Raw genomic sequence first — 24,334 nt, 5'->3', positions numbered from 1 at the left:
GGTAATGGGCTGTAGAGAGCCCAGGCTAACGTGCCTAATCGTGTTTGAAATGACAGTGGTGTCCAGGGACCCACAGCGTGATTTATCAGGTCAGTCTGTAAAGTAGCGCAGCAGAGCAGGGTGGGGCTGGTGGAGTTGAAACGATATACCATCTTCAGCAGGGCTCGGAGGGGGGGTCTCATTAGGACAGAATCGGGCACACAGCCTCCAAGTCTTTCACGTTCCAAAATCCCGCGATCGCCAAAAGCTACGCCGTCCTCCACCTTTGTTCAGATCTACAGCAAAAGACAGAGCTTGGGTTGGAAAGCGAAACAGCAACAGCAGGAGAACGAAGGCCCCAGGCATAGACGGGCCTACTCCCGTTAACAACCTTCCTCATATTAATTAGACTGGAAACAGGTGGCACGTCTTTACACAAAGGGGGGTGGGTGCATGGAACAAGAGGGATGCCCTTGGCTGGATAAAGCCCTTACACCAGTAAAGTAACAGTGAACGTATGAATGGGCTCTTCTTCTTTGCAACCCAGCGAGATACAGCTCTAACCATGCACAGCTAACAGACAAGCAAACCACAGTGTTACCATAGCTAAGAGTCCTTGGGAACATCCCAGCACTCCTAGGACTCAAGGTCCGGTGCGTTACAGGCACGCAGCTGTGTCCACGGGAAAACAAAGCCAAAAGGGAGGTAAGGCTACAACTTGTGACTTAACCACTCCCCCCACCCCCCCCCCCCAACACGTGGGCAAGCATCTCTGTCAGGCCTCTCCCGTCGGCAGGCAGCGGGGAGTCTAGTTGACTACTCTTCTCCATCACTTACGCCCCTCCCCAGGGTAAGGGGAAGCTCTTGTTGCGACAGATGTGTCGATCGTCCTTCACACCCGCACCACAGAATAACGCCTCTGCCGGGGCCAGAAGCCGAACTGTCCCTCCAGCGGGTTTCGAAGCAGAACAGGAAATACAGGTCGCCCTGAAGCCCTCCTGCCTTGACTGAATGAAAAGCTGCTTCCCATCCCCAAAGCCTCAACCTCCCCGGTCTCCTTAGTAACGGAGATCCGAGGTCTAATTTCCAGGTCAGCCAGCCCCAGTTTCGGCGAGGCCAGCCGCCAGCCCCCCACCCCCTTCTGGAAAAGGAAAATCGAAAAGGGAAGAGGAAAAAAAAGAAGGTACAAATAAAATGTAAAAGACGGACAGAACTAGGGTGCCGATGATGGAGGGTGTGAGGGGCGGCTGGGCTGGGGGAGGGGGAGTTGGAAGCAGGATTTTCCGAGCTCTCCTCTCCCTCTTTTGGACCTTCCAAAAAGAAAGGAAAAAAGAAATCTCATCAGCCCGTGACACAGAGAGGCAGTCCTTGCTGGATCTTTTCCCTCCGTCATTTACAGAGGGATCATTGGAGAAACAGCATCCTTTTTGACCGAGTTCCAGATGAAAGGATGCCCCCACCCCTGATTAATTAATTTCAGTTCTCTGGATGAAGGTTAACAGCCCCCTCCGCTCAGTTAAGGCTTAAACCGTGGAACTGCGCTTTGATGATTTGAAATGCATGAGGCACATCTACCAATCAATAGCCATTGTTTCTCACTGATCTATCTGCATGCTTCAAACCCAAGCCCGATAACCAGAATTATAACCGTGCATCAAGCAAGGGTCCTGCTATGCTATCCTGCTTCCTGATTTAATCCGAGTCGATTCTGCTTCTCGGGAGGAGACAGTTATTGTCAGTTGTGCTGTATGGTAAAATCATGGCTGAGGCTTCGTTATTGAACTGTCTTATTCGGATGAGATTGGGAATTCAGCTTGATACGTGTGTTTTCAGCAGTGACTAAATGCCCTTGCCCCAAAAATGACACTTAATCTTTGACCTCAGGACCACAAAACAATCAGCTGTTCTTCCTGTGGTACATGGTGAGAAACCACAATGAATTGATGCCTGCTCTCTAACAACGGGATAAAAAGAAATAAGTCAAAATAATGGGCAATTCATTAGGGAGAGTTATTCGTAATTCATCATTATCAGAATGCATTCTGTGGTACAAGGACATGACCAAGATCTTCAGGCTTAAACACTACGAGACTCAAGACAGCATCTGCAGCCAGTGGATTGAAGAGACTTCAAAAAAGAAACGACAGACCTTTCTGCACAATTTTACTATAGAAACAGGGCTCCTGAAATGTTTGGAAACGCAGATCAGAAAATGCAAACGGAGACACAGTTCTTACAGTTAGGGGGAAATTTCTAAAAAATGTCTTTTGCTAGATAAGTTCTACATTAACAGAGCAGGAGAGCATGCTAAAGAGTGTGTGTGCGCGCGCGCGTGTGCAGTCGACTTGATTCAGAACTCCCTCATGCCACGACTGCTAAAGTCGTCTCCTGACAGCTCAACAATGGGAATAGAAATGTCTCCAGCCCTGCGCTTAATAGAATACAATATTGCGCCCCTGTCATTATTTCCCTTTGCCTTAGCTCCCGAGGGGAAAGCGAGCGCAGCGAGATGAGGATGATATGCTCGCGCTCCTGCAGGGAAGATGAAAAACAGTGCATTGCACAGGGGGGAGAGGGAGAAAGGGTGGAAATCGCAAACAATAACCGCTGTCAGTGCTCATCTTGCAACTTATCGCTCATAATCCCCTCGATACGTCTTTATTAACGTCCACCTGGGTCTCCGACAGAGCGTTTATCAGAGCTGCCGTTTTGAGGGAGGAAGTAGGAGACTGGGGCTGATGGCTTGGGAGGTTCAGCCTTGGGGTGCGCGCACGTGGCACACTCACTTAGGGGGACAGAGTGGTCTTGGCTTAAAGTGGATCTGATCTCCTTTTCCATTCCGCCTTCTGTTCCCTGCTGCTATTGCCTGAATTTTAACACTTCAATTTCTGGTGCGGAACGTTTCTGAAAAAGGACCTGTGTACTGGGGGAACCATTTCAGTGATGCACAGGGCATTGTGCACGAAACACCAGTGTGTGCCTGGACAGTGTGCAATACTCTACTTGCAAAAGCACTAGGGACCAGCAGGGCTTGGCAGGTGTGGCTACCCAAGAAAATTACACCAGTTGCAGCAGAGCTGCTCCGATGGTCAAAATCCAACTCTGCCATCTTAAAGTATCACAAACCCTGAATCCTTAGTATATCGCCAACTACCAGGAACAAGAGATGCATGTTCCTTGGTGACGAGGATTAATTTGGAGTCGGTAATCACAGCTAATCAACACTATGTCAGACTAAATCCTGTGGTGGAAGAAACACTTTTTTCTGGAGCTCTTGATTTCCAGGGTGCTGACAGAATTTCTCCTACTTCAGTTTTTTGAGAATTCTTTTGACAGTTTCATTTTATGCAGGTGGTAATCATATTGGACGTTTATTAAGAAGCAGTTTTGGAGTGTGGTGACCAGGGTAGCAATGTCCCAGCATGGTTACAGGGGACACGGTGCTGTACATGAGACCCCATATTTTGGGTGAAAAAGTAAGCAGAGGTCATTAAAGATCCTTGAGCTCTGTCCTGGATAAATCCCACACAAAGTACACACAGTCTGAACTCCCTAAAATCCCTCCTTAATTCAAAGGGTGCAGATGTTTCTGACTGGTCCCACTGATCTGCTGCGGAGTGGGGCTGCTGTGTCACCGAGATGGGTGGAGATCCTCTGGGATCAATAGTGCCATGTGAATGCAAGGAATTATTACTTATTATAAGGGGGCTGTCCTGGAACAGGATGGGGAAACAACAGGTGTAACTTATTTATAGAAAACAAGAACTAAAGCAATGGCAGACAATCCTGTGCTGAAACAGCCATGTGGGGCAGAAGCATACTGTACTACTCTAGGATTTAAGAACGTGCACCGAGTTTTAAACCTTGCAACAAAGCTTACACAGCTCAATCACATACAAAAAAAACTTACAGAAGGATACTGACAAATGCTTTGATATTATGCATTTCTTTCTTATACAGTAGCTGTATGGGCACGGAGATAGAGGAGACAGCTGTGGCAATGCTTTTAAGCAGACAAAAGGCCAGAACGGAGGGGGTATGTTATGAAACTCTATTAGAGCTGGAGTTGTGCAGCTGGTCCTGTAGTGCCTTTCTCCGTGAGCCAGCACTGCATGCAAGTCGCAAGGCACTCAATTTCCCGACGGAAAAGGCACTCCATTAAAGCAGGCCTTCTGCGATTGCAATCAGCTCTACGGCACGGGAGAGAGGCAGGGAAAAATGAGACGCGGAGACTGATGGGGGTTAAAAACAGACCGACGGATCGAAGGTCTGAAAGAACAGCTAGCAGACTGGGTGGCTGTCTTGTCTGATGACCAGCACTGGGAGAATGAACCCTACAAGTAGAGATGACTGGTTCTAGTCTGGGCCGGGTCGCACCGTAACCCTACAGTCCAGACGTGGCCGGTCCAGTCTGGGCCGGGTCATACTGTCCAGAGAATATATGCTACAGTCCAGAGATCATAGAAAGAAACAGAGCCGACTATCAAACTAAAAATAAAGTCTGCTTTTGATGTTGATGGGAAATATGAAAATATATAATACCGTTTAAAGCTGAAAAACAAGGCTTTACTTTCATACAAAGTTCTGCTTCTGTAAAAATTATATATCTGAAATAGCCATCAGATAATCTTTCTCTCCTGTGGCAAAATAAACTCATGACATCCCTCAGCGCCAATCACACGACCAACCACTAACCCAGCGCCCCCCCCCCACACACACACACACACTTAATGAGTGTGTTGAACAAACGGGATCAGTTTACAAATTGTTCAGTTTATCAATTCATTTGAACAGTCAGCTTATTCCTGAGATTTCTGTTTCTTCCCCTTCCTTTAATCTTCCCTGAGGGCATTTTTATTTCTCATGCTGAAAAAAGCACAGTAAGAAAAAGAAAGAAGACAGGCCGTCACGTTCCCAGATCACCTTGTAAGTCTCTCCATCCGTGTTTCCTGACAAACTGCCTTCCCAATCACTATTATCCCTGTTAAAACCTCACCCTCTTACTGCCTTTGCATCGGCTTGGTGGCTTCTCGTTCGCAGCCCCCACCGGTCACGTCAGCTACGGCCTGCTTTGCAACGTGTAGCTCCAGGGAGTAAGAACTCGGGGGAAAGAAAATATGGGGATTGTGAGCCGAGGCAATGCTTTTAAGCAGACAAAAGGCCAGAACGGAGGGGGTATGTTATAAAACTCTATTAGAGCTGGAGTTGTGAACTGTGTAGCCTTTCTCCTTGAGACAGCAGTTTGCGAACTGGAAGCTGTTGCAATACAGTCAGGGTACGTTTTGATAAGGGCTGGTCATGCACTTTTTCCATGACCCTGCCTCCACCGCCTACCTGCGTAATGTTTTCGGGTGCTGGTCTGGTGACTGAGGATGGCCACTGCCTTCTGGGAAATCTATTTCAGGCAAGAACGGCCAAGCTATCTGAACCTGGCTGCCCTCTTTTGCTCGTGGGCTTTTTTGACCGATAGGGCAAGAAGAAACTCGTGGAAAAAAAGGTGTTATGAAATGTACGAAAAACCGAAGCGTTGGTCATCTCTTACTCCCCATCCATCTCTTCCGCGTCGCCAATGCCGGGTTTAAGACAACGAAGCAACACAGAATTATTCTTTTGATTCAGAGAACAGCCTGAAGCAACCAGCCACACACGCCATCCTTCTCAAGAGGCCTCGTACTGCGGCAGGGATGACTTTAGGCCATCGAGACAGAAATAAGACGGGCGGGCTGTGTCTCATGATTTAAGCCTGGGGGTGTGTACATGTGGGTGTGCACGTGTGCGGATTTTGGTGGTTGTGGTGGCGACGGATTGGTGGGGAGCAGGGGGGGGGGGGGGTCTCCCTTCCATGTGGTCTAATTAAATCACCACTCGCCTTTTCCGGTGAGGAGCCCAGAAAAGGCCGGCGTCCACAGGGGACACATGTAAGCAGAACAAAAGGGATAATGGAATGAAATAAAAGGAAAAACATCATCGTGTGTCCCTCCCCTCCATGGGGCACGAAGCTCGCGGTAACGGGAGAGGCAGCTGCCCGAACACACAGAAAACGTCCTGGTCACCGGACCCCTATCGGTAAGCGGTGGGGAGACGGAGGAAGCAGATTTTTTAAAGTGCTGCTGAAACGCTTGCCAGCGACCATCTGACGCCGACTCAACCCGGGCCCCCCGACTCGGCAGCGCCGGACCCCGACCGGCCACAGCTGGGGACAGGGAGCCACGCTGACCCACCCGACTCCCCCTGAGCAAGACGGGGGGGGGGGGGGGTGGGGGGGTGGCCGGTCGGAGCGATGGCAAGGCACCTCCCCGTCGCCTTAAAGCTCCCTCCTGCTCGCCCCACTGGCCCTGATCCGGCTGGCCCCACGCTGCCTCTTCAGCGCACGGCCTCACTCCGTCCGTGTGAAGGAAAGAAAAAGACTTAAAAAGCAGGAGTCGCTGGAGCAGGCCTCCCTGAGGCTAGACAAGCAGAATATGAGAGAGAGAGAGAGAATCTCTCCCGGTGCGTAACAGACCCTGGACCGCTCTTTAAACACATTTGTACGGAAAGCATAAAAAGGAGAAAAAAAAAACAGACCCATCCATAACTGCCAGATCGAGGCGAACGCGGGCTGTTAAGCCCTCTCCGAGATGTCATTAAGCAAGAGTGCTTGATAAATGCACTGCGCTCGCCGAATTTGAAATTCTCATTAGTCTGTGTGCAGAAGAGAATGGGGAGCCATTACTCTTGTGTGGTTGACACCGAGACAGAATTTGGGGGTTGGGGGGAGGGGGGGGGGGGGGGTGTCATGTCGGTGCGTTGTGTGCGCGTGCTGGCGGCGGTCGGGGTGGGGGTTGGGGTGAGTCTGGGTTGCCTGATTTTCCTCTCTTCCTGGGCAGCGGTACGTGTGGGTACAGGGGTACCGGTGCCCCCTCCCCCAAAACCAGGGGTCTGGTCAAGCCCGTGTTAACATGGCTTCGTTACAGAGCTCCAACGCCCCTCCCTGCCTGTGCCCGTGACCCAGGCCATGTGTGGCTGCTGGCCTGTACCTCGGCCTCAACACCCTGACCCCCTGACCCCCTCGGGTAAGGGAAAAAAGAGAACCACATCACCAGCAAGGAAAAGTCCCAGCAGTCCTGCAAAAAAAAAACTCCCATTGCCCCAAGCTTTACCCCAGGTGTCTAGCTTGTTTTCCATTTCAACTCTAACAATATCTAACCTGCCCACCGCTCAGCGGGACATCCTGGGGTTAATTCTCATCATCGAGTGTTGAAGTTTCCCGAGTCCCGAGGCCTTTAATTAATCAGTGACTCACTGACAATCAGCGCTGATGACACAGCTCCACGGGAGGTGAACAGGGGGTTGTTTTATTTCCAGGTCAGGAATTAAAACATGCAAAATCCACCTGTCAGACTGTACGCCAGCAAGCCCACCCACCACCCTGAGCGAAGGCTGGCCGCTGGACAGACATTCAGGTTTCCGGTGGTCTGCTCTCGCAGTCTGGCTGCTCAACAAGCGTACTGTCCCAGAATTACTGACTTTTTTTTTTACCAGGAGTAATGCATCGTATTTTAGATAACAGGGCAAATTGTCACTAGGGACCTTCATTTCTTTGCTAACACGACGATAAAAGCTTTGTGTATCTGATTAAGTTGAACAAAGAAAAAAAATGTCATACACAATTAAGGGGAATTATAGATCACTGTGTAATAATCGCAAGCGCTGCAGCACCACCGTACTGCTACTCAGCCAGACTCGAACACTGCTCTTCGCCTGAGCCCATGTGGTGGCACGCTCACCTAGGCTTGCCCACTGCAACATTAAAGCACAGCAAATATGACTCCTTCATTGGCTTTATATAGCGCCTTTCATCATGAAGGATCCTCAACGTTCTTTACAGGTAAGAAGGGAGCAGCTTCCTCCGAACACCAACCAGGGCTGAGTCATTGAGCCCACAGCAGGGAAACCGATTCGGGAAAATTTAGGAAGTGGACTTTGGGACGGGAACCGTCTCCGGCCCACTTGTCGCAGGATCTGTGATGACCACATGGCCTCCATTTACCATCTCAGCGGACAAAAAGCATGAGCACAGCTCTCTCCAGCTGCATCACTGCCGTTAATCAGAAGCTCCGTCCTCGGCTGCAGGACAGCTCTTGCCGGTGATGGCTTGACCGAGCACCCAAGCACAGACTTTTTTTTTTGCAGACGAATGTTTGAAACCACTGCATTTAAATTTTTTTTTACCTTTATGTCCCAGTTTAACAAGAACGATTGACTCTATCCCCCCGCCCCCGCTCTCGCTCCAAACGGCTCTGACCATCGCCATCAGCAAAGACATTTCGCCAAAGTGAGAACACAAAAAAACGCCCTTCGCTGAGCAAAGCAGCGTGAAATTGTTTTTCTTTTCAGGTGGGGGCCATGTAAACAGCGAGGGTAATAACCTCCAGGAGGCCGAGGGAATAAGAATTGAGTACTCGTACTGACAAGTACCGAGGGGCCTGGATCCAACTGTTCCGATACATGATCGTTCAGAACGGCGGTGGAGGAGGGAAAATAAACTCAGATTAATTGGAAAAATTCTTTGCATTTATATAGCTCTTTTTTCATCCCAAGGGACCACCAAAAAATATCTTTACATATAGAAGAGGCCCCACTTCAAGCCCCACTGAAGCGCGCCACCTGGGAGACTCACAGCACCTATTCTGCACCAGCAGCCCCCCCTGCACACAGACCAGGGGTGGAGCTTTAGGGAGGTCAGGCTGCACAGCCACCAGTGGAGTTTAGCCAGGACAACGGGGTCAACACCCCAACTCATCCCAACAGTGTACTGGGATCTGTAGTGACCAGTAGTCAGGACACCAGGGTCCACACCCCACTCTTACTGACAGTGTCCTGGGGTCTGTAGTGACCAGTAGTCAGGACACCAGGGTCCACACCCCACTCTTACTGACAGTGTCCTGGGGTCTGTAGTGACCAGTAGTCAGGACACCAGGGTCCACACCCCACTCTTACTGACAGTGTCCTGGGGTCTGTAGTGACCAGTAGTCAGGACACCAGGGTCCACACCCCACTCTTACTGACTGTCCTGGGGTCTGTAGTGACCAGTAGTCAGGACACCAGTATTAACACCCCACTCCTACTGACAGTGTCCTGGGGTCTGTAGTGACCAGTAGTCAGGACACCAGGGTCCACACCCCACTCTTACTGACAGTGTCCTGGGGTCTGTAGTGACCAGTAGTCAGGACACCAGGGTCCACACCCCACTCTTACTGACTGTCCTGGGGTCTGTAGTGACCAGTAGTCAGGACACCAGGGTCCACACCCCACTCTTACTGACAGTGTCCTGGGGTCTGTAGTGACCAGTAGTCAGGACACCAGGGTCCACACCCCACTCTTACTGACAGTGTCCTGGGGTCTGTAGTGACCAGTAGTCAGGACACCAGGGTCCACACCCCACTCTTACTGACTGTCCTGGGGTCTGTAGTGACCAGTAGTCAGGACACCAGGGTCAGCACCCTTTTCTTACCGACAGCGTCCTGGAGTAACCAGTAGTCAGGTACTAGGTTTAACATGCCATCTGGAGTACTACACCTACGACAGAACAGTGTCCCTAATCGCACAGTCCTACTGGGGCATGGAACTGGAAATTCCAGTCCTCGGGCAAGAGCGCCACATACTGGTCTACCAAAACCACTGACTGTGGTTGAACCTGGAGGACTCCCACCCCAGTACTGACCAGGCCTGGCCTTGCTTTGCGTCTCGGATCTGAGATCTGACGAGATCGGGGTGCAAGGTGAGAATTCTGCCGCCTACGAATAGAGAGAAGCCACGGTGTTACAGAGTTTTGATAGTGCAGTAATGAGGCTGTGCAGCACCGGGGCCCGTTTCTCATTCGAGTGGGAAAATGTGTATCAAACGCTTCTCTGCCCCTGCTCTCTCCTGTGTGGTCCTCGCAGAACTCTCCGTGGCCTGGCTAGACCCGCAGTGATTTTAATCGCTCAGGTGTAAAATCGCTCCACGTCTGAAAAGAAACGAGATGACCATGCGCGCACGGGCATACAAATGCATCAGCTGAAACGACAAAAGATAAAATCCGCTGCACCCAGAACGCGCTGAGTGCGCCAATACAGCCCGGTCGCAACGCCCTGCAATTTTCTGCTCATTACTCAAGCACACCGACCATGATGGATGCAGAAATCAAGAGAACAAATGAACACTGAATTCGGAACATTAGAAAACACGAGTTCCAGAAAAGCCCTTTCAGTTCAGTGGTTTCCATAATGAAATGTTTGATGACAGCATGGGGCTTTTATTCTTTGATTGACCTACGTTATGAATGTAAACTATACCCTGATACAGACACACCGCTTTTGGCTGCCAGGAAAAGGAAAATGGCTCAATAAATCAGTCCCTCACGTACTGTAGCTGGACCAATTGATTGATTTATTGGTTAACGAACAGACAGTGCCGTCCCCGTCGAAGACAAGGATGGGATCCAGGACTGGGAATTCTGGTGGTCTGCAGTCATATCACTCCAAACGATCTACTCGGTGGTTCATAACTGCACGGGAACTCCCAATATTTTGGAGGGCGTTTTCCAGTTGGATTGTGCTCTGAAGACACGAGTGCCTTCGCTGGTCTAGTCATTCAAGTGCTCAGCAGAAGCATGCAGTAAAACAACAGAACACACGAGAGAGACATGAAAGAAAATGCCAATTGATTACAATTACCACGTCAGAGTGAAGAACAGGCATCGAAGCGGATAAGGGCAGGAATTGCAAAAGACAATTTACGGACACGGGTCTGATTACAGAATGAATGGCGTTGGTCCACGCCCAGCAAGATGACTCGGTGCTCACCTGATAGAGGCTCTTTTTTTTCCCCCCACACAAAGCTCAGATTGATAATGGTAAGCAAATGTGCCGGGGGTTATAAAGGCCAACAACAAGCCCCATCTGTTGGACTACAGTATATGAGGAGCGGAGGAGTCCAATGCTGCTTCAGACCCAAGAGTCATGGGCTCTGGAAGACGCTATGTTAAAGTGTGTTGGTTCAACTCCCCTGCAAGACCTCTGCCCAGCAATGTCATGAAAATTTGTTAGGAGTGTGACTGCCAGGCTAGACAAGAGTTTTTTTTCCGGGAGAGGCGACATCATTTCTCTACTTCTAATATGATACAGCTCAGTCTGCATCACCAGCCCAGCGACACAGCTCACAAGCGGGCAAAGCCAGGGATCATCCAGCCAGGGACACAAGATTTGAGATGGGATTTACGACAACTGCTTCACAGTGGGATCTGTCAGGGTACTGGGGTGGAACCCTAGGTCTTTAGAAAAGTACAGCAGATTTCACATACATCTGTCTGGTGTTTAATAGGAAAAAAAAAACACTTCCTACAGCACAGCATCCCAGACCCCTTCCCCCAGTCAGCATACTGGAGGCACTGGCTATGGGATTTCTGATGCAGAGGGAGAAAGAGCACCACCTACTGGTCTACCAGCACCACTTCTTGAAACATCAACCCAGCTGTCCTTCGACATCTCCAAATCCCAGCTCTGTACTGACCGAGCCCTGGGAAGTGTTCAGTTCCCAAGCTCAGCTTGTCTTGGGCTCGGTTAGGGAATTTGGGGTCTGAGGTTGACTGGCTTGTCGGCACACAGCCAACCAAACGCCCGGTTCCGGTTGCGGAATCGAGCCCAACCCCCGGGTTCGGGGAAGAGAGAGAAGAGGGGTTTAGCAGGCTTATGGTGTTTAGGCGAAGTACAATTAATTGTCTCACAGGGTAAAGCATGCAAAACAAACTGCACTATGAAGAAGCAGAAACTCTGGGTGAGGAGAAACAAAGGGTATCCTTTTGCTCTCTGAGTGCCACTCGTTATCAGTTCTTTACTGAGCAGGGTGAGACTTGAGTTTTAGTGCCAGAGAACTAAAGACCACTGTTAAATGCCAGAGGTGAAAAGGGACACAGGACTAAGCTGGTGGAGGATAGGAATGAGTTAGCAGTGCATAAATTATGCCATTCTGACTCGGGCTAGAATACCGAACTGCGGCTTAGGAGAGACAGACAAATGAGGCAACTGTGTGCCTCTTTCGTACTCTCTCTGTGAAACACAAATAAGAAAATCAGAGACCAAAACCTCAGTCTTCCGCCTTCTGCACTAGAACAGCAAAGCCACCCTGAGCCATGCAGACACAATCACAGGGAAGGAATAATAAAGCAAGTGGTATAGAAGGATATGCAGTTAGAAGTGTAGAATCTAAAATCAAGGGACATCATGTTAAAATTGCACTGGTCATGCATTTAGAAAACTTGATACAATTTTGGTTACAGCTTCACAGATACAAAACACTGCTAATCTCCTACAGTATCAGGCCATTGAAGAGCTACAGTAGCAGGTAGCTTCTGTAGGTAAATCTTACTCTGACACAATGAAGGATGTGCATCGCTTTCCTTGGCCACCTAGTCTTGGACAGAGAAGCCTAAACCTTTCTAAAACCTCTCCGACTCAGGTATTCACAAATCCTCCGAGGCACTGAAAAAGTCATCTTTTCCCCTGGGATTTCTTCAGGATCAACAGTGAAACACAAAGCAGATAACACAAGTGGAAACTAAGGGAAAGCACAATTAAAACCGAGAACGGGAGGCACTTCTTTACACAAAGGGCAGTAGGAGTGTGGAGCACACTACAAATCCCACGTTTTAAAGCCGATACCCTGGCTTCTTTCAAGAACTGCCTGGGATCAATCAGCTACTGATCAATTAGCCATTGGGCTGGATGGACACAATGGTCTCCTTTCGTTAGCATCCTGATGCTCCTATGGTACAGTACTTCACATAGCAGGAAAACTGATGCGGTTTAACACTAAATAAAACAACAGAAACTAGCTGAAGTGGGACATTTCCACTGGGACAGAATCTCTTTGCCTTTGATCTCCAAATAAAGAACATACAATATTTAAAATGTACAGCAACCTCCCTCAAGGACAGTGTTTGTGCACTGTGGGATATTTTAGTAAAAAAAAAGACCCGTTATTAAAATCATTTAGTTGTAAATGTACAGTAATCATCCTTCCAAGATGACACATACTTCAGGTTTACAGTGGGTTGCAAGCATGCTTATGTTAAGTATATGGTGTTCTGTAATAATTACCCCCTTTCAACAAAGTTAGGAATTGAATTTACAAGCCTCGGATTCAGCTTTCCTGCAGCTCTTTTCCGATGTGGGAAACCACTGGTGTTCCCAGGCTCACCAAGCTAGCAGGAAGCAGGATTCTCTTTCACAGCACTAGTGATCAGAGATGCCCATTATTTAAGCAAAAGAGGACGCTTGCGCCTATGGAGAATTAAAGCTGGCTGTCCTACCTATTTAAACTCAGTTTAGCTTCCCTTCCTTTCCTTATTCCCCGAGGCTGTGATTTTATTCCAAGGCAGCACTGCTTGCGCCGTCACAGCCGGATCTTCACAGTCGGTACCCCCTGACCCCCTGCCTCTCACCCCACTGGTATTCAGCTCTGCCCTCTGTTCTGGGGTGGGAAGGTCGTGGGGGGGAGGGAATAGGCTGGCAGGTGGCTGAAAATGACTTTTGTCATTTATATTCCAGGACCATTTTTGTGGTTTCTCGCCCCCCCCATTAATCACCACTGCCCTTAGTCATCAAAGGTATTTAAGGTATTTCTCGCCTCTGCGACGCATGCCAAGCCAGGAATGCTTCAGTCCTTCGCAAAGAGGCGGCAGTAAGGAATCCTAGTCAGGGCATAGCTGAATAATAATGATGTCGTCCCAACCATTACAGAATAAAAGTATGAGCTGTTGGTATTTTACTTCCAATTACCCACCCCCCCGCATTTTCCTTTCCTTTTTTCCTCGCCCAAGAAGTGGCACCAATCTGCACCCCACCCCCCTCCCATCCCCAAGTTCTGACGAAATTTTTTAAGAAAGAAAAAAAACCCTTTCCACGCAGTCTTCTGAAAGATTTGTATCGCTTTCCAACGCCGACAGCATGACCAGAGAAACACTTTGAAAGGCCTCTTCCGCCGGCCGTCAGTAAAAGCATTAAAATGCAAAATCGATTTTTTTTTTAAACTTTCTGGAGCTCTGGGAGGGGGGGTCGTCGGCGGCGGGAGACGAGCGATCAGGGGACAGGGCGGGACAGACAGCAGGCCGGAGATGAAAGGAAGGAAGAAAGAAAAAGAGTTCAGAAACGGGGAAGAAAGCCGCATTGATCACGAGAAGAAACGGACGAAGAGCAGAGGAGGAGGAGGAGGAGGAGGGGAGCGGCGCTTGTGCTCTTCGGGGTGCCGCACAGCCTCTCTCTCGCCCGAGCGGTCCCTTTGACCCTCCCGTGTCCCCCCACACCCCACCGCGCCCCCGCGGCAAGAAGCGGGCCTCTGGTCTCGGCCCCGGCCCTGGGGGTGCTCTATTCCTCGCAAGAGGCGGGCGAGCCCCTCGTCGAGCCCCCATTCACGCCGCCCACCTGCTTCCTGTCAGGCACCTCTCTTCCTGCTCAAACCTCAAGAGCAGCGGGGAGACGGGGAGGAGGGGGGGGCGAGCGCGCGGGCGCCTTCCTAAAAATAGGAGACTGTCACCAGCGCAGATGCAAGAGCTCTTTCCTGCAGCAGGGCTGACACCTGCCTGACGCCTGGCACGCCGGCAATTAGGGAGAGCGCCGGAGAACAATGGGAGACATCAACCTGTCAGCGGGCGCCGCGCAGGGAAAAAAAAAAACACGGGACACCTGCAAAGATGGAAGAAACGGAAAGGACCGGTTTCAACTTTGTCCGGCTCTTCTGTTCTTCCTGGGAAAGGAAGGGCCCCCCCGCCCCGCAGGGAAGGCTGGTGACAGACGGGCGCTCCCTCGCCCTCCTCCCCGAGCAGCAGGGCACAGAGCGGGGGGCTGGCGCGGGCGAACCTTGTCGGGACGGGGAGACCGACGGAGCGCCGTCTAGCAGCTCCAGGCCGAACCGCTACCCAGCTGCAGGGCCTGGGGAGAAGAGTCCTGCTCCTGCACAGGTCGAGAGCGGCCTGCGTCAAAGGCGTACACAATCCCTCCTCGCCACGGACTTCCCCCTCTTCTCCCTGAACCGACGGCGCGGACAGCCGCTCACTAACTGGAAACCGGCCCACCGAGGCAGGCCAGGAGAGCTGGTACCACCAGGGCAATCGGAACCGCTCTGCTGCAGATCTGCTGCACTTCAGTGAGCCCGTGAGGCGCCGGGTGACCCCCACATGTCGGACACAGTGCAGCTTCGCTTGCCGGGGGAATGGAAGAAAACAGGCAGTGCGCAAAACCATGCTTCAGATAGCCGAATAAATTATAAATAGTGGTTGTGATTGGAAGTGGGGGGGGGGGGGGGGGGGGACGGACGAAGGCTCAAGTGGTTTTAAATGATCAATTAATATCACTTCTGAAACACAACGGCAGCTCGTTCCTCGAGGCAGCCAAACGATGCCATCTGGTTCCTGCCTTTGCCAAATTTGAGAGCGCTAGGAAATGTCGAAAAGTCCTCGTCTTTTATATAAATCAAGTAAAAGACTGCTTGGAGGGAGATAAAACTGAATTAATTTGGCTCCCTTGAAAAGAACTTTTTGCTTTGGTTGTTAAGAGAGAGATAATGGAGGGAATAAGGTTTAATGTCATTGGTGCATCAGTTTACAGCGCAAACGCGGAACGGGCCTCTTCCTTTCTTCTGTATAGTTTCCCAGAAGCTGTAAGAGTTGGACGCTGAAATATTCTGACTTGTTTGGCTGGCAGGAGGGTTGGGCTGGGCCGCTGGGGGCCACAGCAGTCCATTCCTCACCTACACTCCCGTCACGCGAACAATCGGCCGCTGTCAGGAGATTCCGCCGACGCGTCTTGCCTGCTGTGTCTTTTTTGCACAGTTTGGTTTGGAGACGTGAAGACTAAGGGAGTGGACTCTGGCCTCATCAGGTGCCGCAGCTAGGTCTCTGACCTCTGACGGGCTCCCGGCCACCAGCCCTGTCCCTTAACTACTGCTCCACCCAGACTGTAAATGTCCCCAAAAGCCTTTGAGGTCACCAGGTTTTGACCTCTCATTGCTGGAAGCTGAAGCATTTCTCCCAGCCTGGGAGACCCTGCTGGAAGATTCTGGTTCTGCTGAAAGTCAGAATTGACTCTGAACGAAGAACAGCTAGGATAGTGTGAGGCTCCCCTGAATCGATCTGGGAAACCTCAAGGCCGAACCGGAGCAATGTAACAAGTAAAAAAAAAAGCCACCTTACAATGTTTACAAATGCCCTCACCTACTTTTTTGGGTGTTTTGAGCATTTTTCTTACATAAAAAGGGAGATAACGCCAGTAACAACAGAGAAAATAACCGTTTTCGCTCACACACAACCCAGACCCCAAGACTTCAGAGGGAGCCCCACTATCAGATAAATACACCACCTCTCCCGGTCGAGAGACCGTGACGGAGGTGGGGGGTGTCATTGTGTGAAGTAAATCCCAGCATTCCTGGGGGGTTTTAAGAAACCAATATTTCCTTCCGTATGGGGATCAGGCTGGTGCAGAAAAAACGCGATTCGTGTTATTACAGCCATTGAGCAGCTCTGCAGGCATTTAACATCTGCTGGGCTCCTGAAGTGACTTGTCAGCAGTGTGAGTGGAATGGTGCTGAAACGCTGAAGTGTGGGGCTGACAGCTTGTCCCTGCAGCTGTGTCAAGAGGGACGGCTCTTTCCGGCCTCGCAGCCAGCAGCACTGCTCTCGGCCCTGCGCACCGAGCTCGCCCACGCTCTTCCCGGGCGCCACAGAAACAATCATCCCACCACCTCCACGGCCATTCCGCCACCAGACGCGCAGCGAGCGGCAGATGCGCCGGCCGATCGGCCGGAGGAGCATCGGAGAGCAATCGGAGGAGGATGAGTGGAAACATTAGAGGAGGATCGCATAGGAGGACCGGAGAGCAATCGGAGGAGCTTGGTCAGAGGTGGATGAGTGGAAAGATTAGAGGAGGATCGCATAGGAGGACCGGACAGCGATCGGAGGAGCATGGATCGCAGGGGAGGATCGGAGGAGTGAACTGAGGAGGATGGGAGAAAAGATTGGAGGTGCGATCAGACACCTGCTTTGTTCTTAAACTTTTTGGCCCGAATTTCGTTTTTCTTTAAAATAATGGAATACGTGTTCATATATTGCTCACGTGATTCTTCCTTTGATAGAAAAACAAAAAAAATTGTTGTTATTGTCTGCAACCATACTTACACACAAGCAAGAGGATGATGAGTAAGATCCATTCAAAACCTAATTGTTCAGCTATAAACAATGAATGAAGAGTTAATTGACAGAAAAAAGCGTGTCATGAAACTCAGATACGCAGTTCTTTTTTACTCACGCAAAAGTAAACTTTGCAGAGTGTTTACAGAGTGCTGTGCCCAAGACAAACATGTGGCCAGTGTCCACCTCCATTCTAAGAACTAATGTCCTTTGACACGACTCCGGGCTTCTGGTCTGACAGGACTGCAGATTCAGAGTTCACAGACTTTTACCACCGGTAGGGCTCTCGAGTACCAACAGGCCGGTGATTCTGACTGCAGGCACCGAGCACAGCAGCACAATGACATTCTGCGATTTTATTTTTCAATTGCTTATGACCCTCTACTAAAATTCACCAACGTCTTCAAACCTGGCTTACGCCTGTTACTCCCTTTGTATTTCAGAAATTACTGTATGCATGACAAAGCCTGGGATTTGAAAGACAGAAGAACAGAGGCCCTTATCAGTGGCTACAAACCTTCCAAAGCAGATTGTATCTGTTCGCAGTTTTGTCAATAGTGTATCAGATATGAACATGAGCCATTGATCAAATCATTGCTTTGATCTTTTACCGAATAACCACTGGCACTGTAGAGCAATTAGAGATAGCGCTGGATTAAAAAAAAAAAGACTGATAGGGGATTGATTTATTGATTGAGAGCCAGCACCTCTGTTATAGTTGGACCACTGTGCAAGTGTGTCCTGGACCAGGAGGAAAATGTTGAATCGGGCAGCTCTGGTTCTACGAGTCCTGAAGATCTACTCTTCTGCTCTTCATCAACTCAAGCGAATAACTGGCTTGGTTAAGCCCACAAGAGCTCACAAGACCCGAGGTGCCACTTTTTGGGCAGGAGACCGAAGAGGACATCAAAACGGCATCCAACGCGAGTTGGTCATTCAGCCCATCTGGCTCCTGCCGGTTTTCCCCGGGTAATGGGATCTTAGGATCTCTTACAGCTATTCCTTGGAAAAAACCCAGGTGCAGCCCAGGTTCAACCACACGGCTGGGCACCCTTTCCCAGACTCCGGCCACCTCTGGTCTAAAGAGAAGCCTCCCGTCCCCCATTCTGAAAGGAGCTCTACTCACTGTGTCTGAGCGCCTGTGCGCCGCGGGGCCCGACGGCAGCCGCCGACTCTCCAACTCCTTTCAGGGCGCACTCCGATCCGAGCAGCAGGTCAGGGGGAGCAGAAAGGAAACCTGCCCCAGTTCAGAGATCTGCCCCTCGGCAGGGTCCTGTTAAAGCAAGGAAGGGAAACCCATTAGCAGGCTTCCTACTTAAAGAAAGCAATGGACTTGTGGAGGAGGGCGCCAACATCACGGGACAGGTGCACCTGTACTTCTAAGGCGAAGAGGCCCGCGTAACTGAGTGAGAAATACCCAGCCTCCTGCGTGAGCATCTGCATCAGGCCCTGCATTTCCGCGCTTGTAGCTGGCACCGCATGCACGTCACCTCCACGCGAGAGGCCGCTCATTTGTTATCACTACAAGCGAAGTAGCTTGCCAGTGGACTGTGTCTTTTTTTTTTTGCTCCTAGTAACGGCGGCGTTACCGAGGAGCGAAACGATGAGAGGCGACTCTGTGAACAAATCCCAGCCGGGCCCTGGTTTCTCCTTCTGCAGCCTGCTGGGTTAAAGCGCGTCTGGGCCCGTTCGCACGCAGCAGATTGGGGGAGATCCGGGCTTCGGTACGCGGCGCTACCAGACCCCCCTCTGCTCGGCTCCAGAGCCGACCTGCTTGGGCTCCCCCCCCCCCCCCACCCTGCCGACACCCCATCGGCGAAAAAAACGCCATCTGCTTCCCGGAGCCACCAGCCTGTTTAAAAGGCGGCATCCGTAAGCGTGACATCCCAGTTCTCCCCAGCTCACGCAGAGCCGCTTCTGTCTCGACCATGTGCGCGGAGCAGATCCTTTCCCCCCCCCCGGGACCGATTATCTGCCCCTGACTAGCATCCGCTGGCTCACTGTTGCCAAAGCGCGCCCGGCGCTGAGAAACAGGACGTGTCCTCAAAGAGGACAGACCGCGCCAAACCCTCCGCTTCGACCTTCCCTGGGGCCGACGCAAAAATACACTGAAATCCCTCTGTGTCCCAGCGCCGTCGCTCCCCAGCGACACCCACTCTTAATTAAACCACATAATTGGCTTATTTTGTCATTCAATTGGATTTCAGCTCTTTAAATGATGGGGAGATTCTAAGGTGCCTAGAAAAGTAACTTCTATGGCGAGCTTTAAAAAGGCGTCGCTAAGCAAAGTATTACGGCTCAATGAAAAATATTACTGAACAAAACAGTGTTGATGAGGGAGGTTTTCCAGGTGTGGTTTAACCACCGAGTGTTTGTCCTATGAAACAGACTGCATGTTCTCAAAGCCAGTTGTGATCTCCAGACCCAGGAACACCGTTTGCCAGCTATGACCAACCCAAGGTCACACCGACACCAGCGATTTGCTGGTGCAGATTCCCCAACCCCAATCCTGGAGGGCTGGTCCGCCTGCATCGTTCCTAGGTCTCTTCCACGCACCAACCGGGCCCGGGAGAGCTAAGAGAAGGTGCACACCAAGGCCTCCACAGCCGAAACGTTGTTTTCCTTTCTTCACTGCACGGAACAAAGCCTTACCCGTTGATGAGATGAACCAGTTCAATTAAGGCAATAGGTACCCAAAAGAACCTGCCAACCCCGAACAAGGTCACCTTCGGCAGAAGAAGCTCCTACCACGCTCCTACTTTTGTGCACGCCCTGACTCGGGAGACCAAACAGGGGAGCCACTGGTTCTTTGGTGACTCAGCACCCCTGGGCCCGACTCAGCAGTTTCCTCTCTATATAAAGGGGCGTGTCCCGTCCGCAGACTTTGGAAGCGTTACGCTCTAGATCTCCATACAGGTGCCTCCTCCTCCTCTTCCCCCTACCCCCCGCCTCCCTCCTGAAAGAACACTGAGCCGATCCTCAGAAACCGAAAGCTGCCACCACGAAGGAACCGGACCGAACCCCGTCTTCTCATTTAAAGCTTCACAGCAGGCTGGTCATGCTGCAACAATCACCGTGGTCCCGATTTCTCCCGCTTTGCTGTCCCGCGGCTGCTGCAGGACAGGAAGCCCGCGCAAATGAGTTCGGGGGGGTCCGTGATGACAGACTCATCCGACAGAGGGAAAGAGCGAAGGAAGAGCAGAAAAACTGAAGCGCAGGCGGAGGAGTGGATGTGCCAAACCCCTGTCGCTCCAGCACAGGCTCAGTGTGATGGGAGCTGAGGAGAGACGGGAGTGAAGGAACTGGGTTGTGTCAGCTTGCCAGTAGCCAGAATTCTTCCCAGCGGTTTACTAATAAATCTTCACTTCATTTCCCCACGCAGTTTCACTCTTTAAAAAAAAAAAAAAGCTCCCTAACGATCTCGACTGTCGTTTAGACGTGCCTCATTGAGTTAACGATCCCTGCGCCTTGCATCTCGTCACCGCAAGGCACCCTCCCCCCCTCCATCACTCCCTCCCCCTCCTCCATTCTCTCTCCATCACTCCTGCTCCCCCCTTCCCTCCATCACCCCCTCTTCCCCCCTTCTCCATTCCACCCTCACTCCCTCTCCCCTCTCCCCCAGTCTCTCTCGCCCTCTCTTCTCCCACCCCCACCCCCGGTAGCTAACAGATTAGCAATTTGTTTAAAAGTGCCTCCGGTCTTTCTGCCGTGTGGTGTGCTGGAATGATCAATAGTTCTCTGAAGCTCCTGGCTGAAAGCCTCCGGGCTCCAGAAATGAAAATATTAATAATACATGACTCCCCTGTCATATTTTGCAATTTAGGGAAGGAGAAGACGCACGTGCTGGCATGATGGATGTCCTAATTGGACTAATTGTGGAGCTTGTACAAATTTAAACAAAGGAGAGCCCTAGTCCGTCTGTCACTGAATCTTTAGGGAGGGCGCAGGAAAGCAAGATGACAGACTGAAACGAACAGAGAGAGGGTGATGATGACAGCCAGTGAGAGGTCTGTATGAAGCCATGTCTTATTTGGCTTTTCTGACTGACCGCGGTGGCGGGGGGGTCTGTGAATTGATTTTCCCATTGCTTTCAGGATCATCCAGTCACACCAGCCAGTGAAAAACATTTCAGGTATGTGGGCACGACCAGGACCGTTTGATCTACAAGGAAAGCAGGTCACTGCGTGTCCATCAGTCTGGTGTCGGTCCTACAGGGTGTGACCATCGATCCCCACAGTCAAGGGTCACTCTAACCCCCCCCCCCCACACACTTCTTAAGATTCCAGAAAAGTCCCCCAATTAAGGAACCATCCGTTAATCCTTTCTCACAGATCCACACCCAGAATGCTTACAATTAAAAGCATATATACAGTATAACCATGTTCCCGTCTCCAGCAATTTGAGATGTATTTTCTATGTCAACATGATGTCATCTCTTATATCATCGGTTATGTCATTTGTGACTTGAGGAAAACAAGCAAGTAAGCATTTCATTATACTCGGGTACGTGACAAACTTGAACTGTTAACCATTAAACTGAACATCCAGCCAAGTCCAAGGTGTACTGGAGGGTTGCAGGTTCACGTCCGATGCTTCACTCAGCTTAATCTGCTGTATAAAGGGGTCTCTAGCTCATGACTATAAATGAGTTTTTTTCCCCCCGAATTGAGTTACGCATCTAAATACAAGAATAATTAATAATCAATCAATATATGGTCATTATACTCTGGCAAAACTGTCTGCTGTTGTCTGGTGTGGAGTGGTGCGCCGGGAGGGTCCGAGTTCAAACCCTAGAGGTGGCAGAGCTACACTAGTTCCATTGGCACAGAGAACACCTGGTTTTAACCTGCCAGTTGGCATGCAGAAATAGTAAATAGGGAATAGATCTGATGGGTAAAGGCCAGGTTACCTACAGTAACTAGCCTGGATCCAAAACGTCTCATTAAAGTCTCTATCCTGCATTCGACTAGGACTCTCCCACTACTGGTAAAGACAGATGTTCTCCAGTGGACTCCATGTCCTGGTCAATACAGATGTTTTCAGTAGACCAGAGGTGATACAGCTACTGGTAAAGACAGATGTTTCCAGTGGCCTGGAGATGCCCTGCTACCGATCAAGACTGGTGCTTCAGGGGATTTCAAATATATACAAATAACAAAGAAGCTCAGATTAAAACAAAAAAAAAATAAAGAAAACAATCTACTTGCAAAATGAACCCATGTTTCCCTGTGGATTAAGCTGTGACTGCAACACTTACTTCATCTGTGCTTGCAGATGGATATCAAGGGCTTAACAGAGACCTGATTCATGCAGTGAATGAAAAGAGCCAATTAGTTGCTTTTACAATAGCGGGGACATTTTCTCTCAATAGTTTATGATTTCTGGTCTGAGTCCCATGATGGGTGAAATAGCCCCAGAGCCGAAGGTAATGCGGTGATACTGGCTAGGTGCTGGAGCAAAATACAGACCAAATGAATGTCAGGGCCGGGGAGCTGAGACGTTAACTGTGCATTAAGGATATTGAGCATGTAAAACATTTCATAACGTTTTAGAACTGTTTCTTAAGCACCAGTGAAATAAATTAAGATTTAGTGTGATGCATCACAGTCTGATCACATTACAGAAAGTCCAATAAGTCAAAGACGCTAAATCTCAACTTACATTTATACCCTTACACACTAATACATTGGGCGCATGTCATCTTTTAGTACACCCGGCTACAAACCTAAAGAAACTCAAAGCTGAGGAAAACTCTCCAGAGGACTTGCTCTGAAAGAGAACAACAAGCGTCTTACCTCTGAAGAGTCAGGATGTAGGAGAATACCAGGAACCTTGAAGCGCTTCTAAAGACTACAATCTCACACTGACATATCTTCAGGTCTTTATCACTAAACAAGATTCGTTCAGCACAGCCACTTCATTCACAGGTCATGCGAACAGGTCAAGACTCCAAGCTCCTTCCTCACTGTTATTTTTTTAGGCATTTTCTGTTGATCTTACATCAGACGCAAAAGTGATTTTTTTTTTCCTTTTAATTTAGTACTTAACCCTCCACTGTAGAATTGGAAAGGGGCACCATCTCACAGTACACCCAGCAAAACTGTCTCCCTAATCAGCCCCAAATCCCAAGTGGCCGTCCCTTCGGATTCAGAAAGCCAGACCACACAGGCTCTCTGGGTGAGCTCATGCTCTGTCCTGGAGCCAGCCCGCTGTGACACCGGGCTGGGGAAGGGGCTCCTCGTGCGGTCACAAATCACCTCGCAAGCTCATTACGAAAACCTCATCTGTCTCACCAGCCCGTCAAGAGGAAATCACACTAAATGAGGCTGAGCCGACGCACGTGGAAGAGATTTACAGCGAGGGCCTCTTTTTGTCTTGGCCTGCAAACTGCTGCCACTTGGGGAGACGCCGTCACGTTGCGTGGATAACGTGGGCTCGAGTCGCACGCGGCTGGGCCGAAGCCGTGCCCTGTGTGGGCGCGGCTCCCGGTGCTACTGGTACACCTGTTCTACAACCAAACCCGAGCCAAGATGACAGGCTTCAAGTGTCTAGCGCTCGACTCCTGGCAGATTCAAGGACTCGGCAGCTTGTAAAACCAGAAACAGATCAGACTGCAATGCAATGGGAGCTTTTGTCTGTCTCCCATGGCAGGGCGAAGGCAGCGAACGTTAAAGAAATGCTGGACGGGACGGCGAATTAATTTGATCCAGCAACGCATCCTACAAGGCATAGGGAGATGTCAAGACTCAGAATTTCTAACAGGGAAAAAAAAAATCAAAACGCAAGTTTACATCTAAAAACCCTTAAGTCAGTACGGGCGAAGCAAAGCGATAAAAGATGTGACAGCTGTTTCCGAGAACACACAGAGCCATCGGAGTGTAGCTGATGCTCTGACAGTCGGCGTACGTGAGGCGGCTGGGTAATCTGCACGCCACGCGAGAGTTTGTGTTCAGGCCTCGCTCCCAATCCAGGACCCTCTCCCCCCCCTCCCACGAGCGGAGACTGGAGACCGGCACGGACCCACCGCGGGGCAATCAGTCTTTCGCCCGATTTTGCCCTGGTCCAAAAACCACAGTGACACAAACAAAACCCACCCCGCCCCCTCCACCCACACTCACACCTTTGTATATCTTTACTTGCGAAGGACCTCTTTTA

At 50.3% G+C, this 24,334-nt stretch overlaps 1 protein-coding gene across 11 annotated transcripts in view; it reads right to left on the bottom strand.

Annotated features, from left to right (window-relative positions):
* The window catches only part of sema6cb (semaphorin 6Cb), a 306,316-nt gene that overhangs the window by 39,476 nt on the left and 242,506 nt on the right, over positions 1-24,334 (bottom strand). For 10 of the 11 annotated variants that reach the window (XM_069184905.1, XM_069184909.1, XM_069184904.1 and 7 more), the window contains one exon: positions 18,306-18,452. The gene's annotated coding sequence lies outside the window, so the exon portion shown is untranslated. Of the gene's footprint in view, positions 1-18,305; positions 18,453-22,974; positions 23,385-24,334 lie in introns of those variants that run through there. The other variant, XM_069184911.1, reaches the window with a different exon arrangement.

This window comes from Lepisosteus oculatus, chromosome 27 (genome assembly GCF_040954835.1).
Source record: "Lepisosteus oculatus isolate fLepOcu1 chromosome 27, fLepOcu1.hap2, whole genome shotgun sequence".
Taxonomy (NCBI): domain Eukaryota; kingdom Metazoa; phylum Chordata; class Actinopteri; order Semionotiformes; family Lepisosteidae; genus Lepisosteus; species Lepisosteus oculatus.
Note: the sequence above shows the minus strand (reverse complement) of the source record. Positions and strands in the feature narration are given on the sequence as shown.